This window comes from Eriocheir sinensis, chromosome 30, assembly GCF_024679095.1.
Source record: "Eriocheir sinensis breed Jianghai 21 chromosome 30, ASM2467909v1, whole genome shotgun sequence".
Taxonomy (NCBI): domain Eukaryota; kingdom Metazoa; phylum Arthropoda; class Malacostraca; order Decapoda; family Varunidae; genus Eriocheir; species Eriocheir sinensis.
The window spans coordinates 3474926-3478713 of NC_066538.1; positions in this window are offsets into that span (position 1 = coordinate 3474926).

Genomic DNA, 3788 nt, shown 5'->3' on the forward strand with positions numbered 1-3788 from the left:
TTAACCTAACCTATAATCTAACTTAACCTAACCTATAATCAAACCTAACCTAACCTAACCTAATATCAGAAAGAGGAATAACCAAGAGAAACAGACGAAGAGTAACAGAAATGTGGGAAAAAATCGAACATACACGATATTAATAAACGAAAATCGAAGAAAAAAAAAGTTACCAGAAATTCTAAAACAACAAACGAACAAACAAACAAACAAACCCATACCAGGAAGTTTAATAATAGACGTAAAATGACACAAGTAAACCTCATCAAAACCTTCTTCTGTATAATCATCATCTCCCTCTCTTTAGCTTAATTTGAAGGCAGTCATTTCTCAGCTTCCTTATAATGACCGTTTGCCCTTGTTAGAGAGACTGATTACCTCATTTAGAAGTCTCTCTCTCTCTCTCTCTCTCTCTCTCTCTCTCTCTCTCTCTCTCTCTCTCTCTCTCTCTCTCTCTCTCTCTCTCTCTCTCTCTCTCTCTCTCTCTCTCTCTCTCTCTCTTCTCTCTCCCCCCTCCTCCTCCTCTTTCCTCCTCCTCTCCTCCTCCTCCTCCTTCCCTCCACCTCTTCCTCCTCCTCTCTTCCTCCTCCCTCCTCCCTCTCCTCCTCCCTCCTCCTCCCTCTTCCTCCTCCTCCTCTTCCCTCCTTCCTCCTCCTCTTCTTCCTCCTCCTCCTCCTCCTCCTCCTCTTCCTCCTCCTCCTCCTCCTCCTCCCATCCCCTTCTCATGATCTCTTCTTCTTTATCATCTTTTTGTTTATTTTTCCTCCCTCCTTTATTCTTCCTTCCCCTCTTCGCCTCTTTTATCATGTTTTATTCTCTTATCACATTCCTCCATCTCCCTTCTTTCTCCTCCTTTCTCCTCTATTCCCATTTTCATATTTCTATTGCTTTATCGTCCTTTTCCTTTGTTTCCCTTTTCGTCATATTTTTTCCTCTTATCTGTTCGTATTTTATTCTTTATTATTCCCATGTCTTTTTTTTTTTTATACTTCCGGATGAATGCCTCGTTATCTACCCCACACATCTCTCTCTCTCTCTCTCTCTCTCTCTCTCTCTCTCTCTCTCTCTCTCTCTCTCTCTCTCTCTCTCTCTGGATGGTTGTGAAAATATTTGGCTTTTCTTTCCCTTTTCTTTTTTTTCCTTCCTTTCTTCTTCCTTTTCCTTCCTTCCTTCTTTTCTTCTTCTCTTTATCTTCATTTCATGCTTTCTCTTTTCTTCTCCTTATTCTTCTTTTCGTGCGTAATTCCTCCTTTTCTTCCTTCCTTTTTCTTCCTTACTTCTTCCTCCTTTTCCTTCCTCCCTTCTTTTCTTTTTTCTTCCTTTGTTCTTTTCTCTTTTCTTCTCCTTATTCTTCCTCTCTCTCTCTCTCTCTCTCTCTCTCTCTCTCTCTCTCTCTCTCTCCCTCTCTCTCTCAGTGTTATGCTCCTGATAAACGCTTCCGGTCAACTCTCATCTACCACAAGCAATTCAGAAGAGGCTTTGAACTCAGCGCGAGGGTAAAAAATGGTGTGCTTCCTTCCATGTCTTTAAACCACTACTGCCCTGATGAACCTAAATAACGAAGGAGAAGGGAAGAAGAAAGGAAGAAAAAGGAAAACAGGAAAGGTTACAAAGAAAAAGGAAAGAAAAGCCAACTATCTTAACAACCAGAGAGAGAGAGAGAGAGAGAGAGAGAGAGAGAGAGAGAGAGAGAGAGAGAGAGAGAGTGAGTTATATTTTGCATAGTTACACCTAAGTCATATTTTTTGAAAGCTACGGGCTAATGTAAGGTACCTTCATTATGAGATCTGTAAAGGACACTTGGTATATTCTTCTCTAAACCTGCACTTAACCTAACCTCATCTAAGCCTCCGCCACATCCTTCCCTCACCCTAATCTGCTCTGTCGAACCTAAAATATCAATGGTGGAGATTTAGTTAAGGACATTGACTATACCGTTCCCTAGACCTCAATAAACTAGATAAACTAAACAAAGTATACAGGGGGTTTAGCTATAACATCACTTGCTGAAAATATTAAACAGCATAGTATATATATATAATTTGTTTCCCATTGCTTTGAGATTCCCTTTATAATCCTTTTTTGTCCATATCTATTCCTTCGTTCGATATTCTTGACTTTTAATAAGGGGATATAAGAGGGAGATGAAGAAGGGAAAAAAACGAAAATTGTAGGGGAAATATATAAAAAGGAAAATAATAATAGATGATGGGTTTTAAATACGATACGAAGAAGAGATGAGAAACAAACTATGAAAGGAAGAGTGAAAGAAGGGAAGAGGAGATAAGAGAGGGAGGGAGAAGAGAGGAGGAAAGAGAAAAATATTAAATGAAAAAAGAACCGATGACAGGATTTCAAAAGGGAAAGAAATAAGATAAAAAAATAAAATATGAAAGGAAGAGTGAAATTAGGGAAGAGAAGATAAGTGGGGGAGGGAGAAGAAGAGAGGAATAAGAGAAAAAAAGAAATAAAAGGGAAAATATAAAATGAAAAAAAGTCGAGATTTTAAAAGGAAAAGAAAAAAGATAAAAAATAAAATATGAAAGGAGGAGTGAAACAAGGGAAGGGGAGATAAGTGGGGGAGGAGGAAGAGAGGAAGAGAGGAAGAGAGAAAAAAAGAGGAGAGAGAGGAAGAGGAAGTGGCAAGAGGCGATGACCGGCTCAGTCAAGGTCACGGAGAGAGAGAGAGAGAGAGAGAGAACAACGAGAACAAGTGATGAAAGGTGGAAAACAAGACAAAAAATATAAAAAAAACAACGAAAACAAATTAAAGAGAGAGAGAGAGAGTAATATATCGTAAAATTTTATGGTAGTGTATAAAATGTACAAAAAAAAAGAGTTCGCTCTAATATGACTAATGACTCTCTCTCTCTCTCTCTCTCTCTCTCTCTCTCTCTCTCTCTCTCTCTCTCTCTCTCTCTCTCTCTCTCTCTCTCATAAATCTTTCTCTCTCCTTCCTGTCCTGCTTCCTTTCCTCCCTCCATCTAGTCTCCCTTCCCTTCCTCCCTCCCTACCTCTCCCTCCCCTACCTTCCCTCTTTACAGGTGACACAATTAACCTGAAAAACACCTGGTGACGTCATGACCTTGCGATGTTGACGTCAGACAGATAGACAGAAAAACCAACAGACAGACAGACAGACATGCAAACAGATACACTAACAGACATTAACTAACAGAACCAAACTGACTGACAGATACACAGAGACGGACAAACAGACAAACAAACAGATACACTTACAGACAAAGAAAAGAAAAAAAACAGAGAATGACACATGACAGATGGAGTACTTGACAAAAAACACACAACATAAAGACGCATAAAAACAAACAAACGCTGAGAAAGAAAGACACACACACACACACACACACACACACACACACACACACACACACACACACAACGAGAGAGGACATTAGAAACAAACAGACGTACAGACAAACACTCATAATATAAGAGAAACAAAGACGCTCCTTATAGAAAAAAAATAATACTCTTGAAATTCATATAGGAAAAAAAGAAGAAAAGGGAAAGAGGAATAAAAAAGAAGAGGTTGAGAAGTAAAAGGAAGAAGAGGTGGAGAAAAAGAGGAGGAGAGTAAGAAACAGAAAAGGCAGAAGACTGGAATTAAAAGGAAGGGAGGAATAAGAAGAGAGGAATAATGGAAGAGAAAGAGGAAGAGGAAGAGATGCAACACGGGTCTCTTGATTCCTCGCTAATGAAGGAAGAGAAATGGAGGAGGGAAGAGGAGGAGGAGGGAAGAGGAGGAGGAGGAAAGAGAGGAAGGA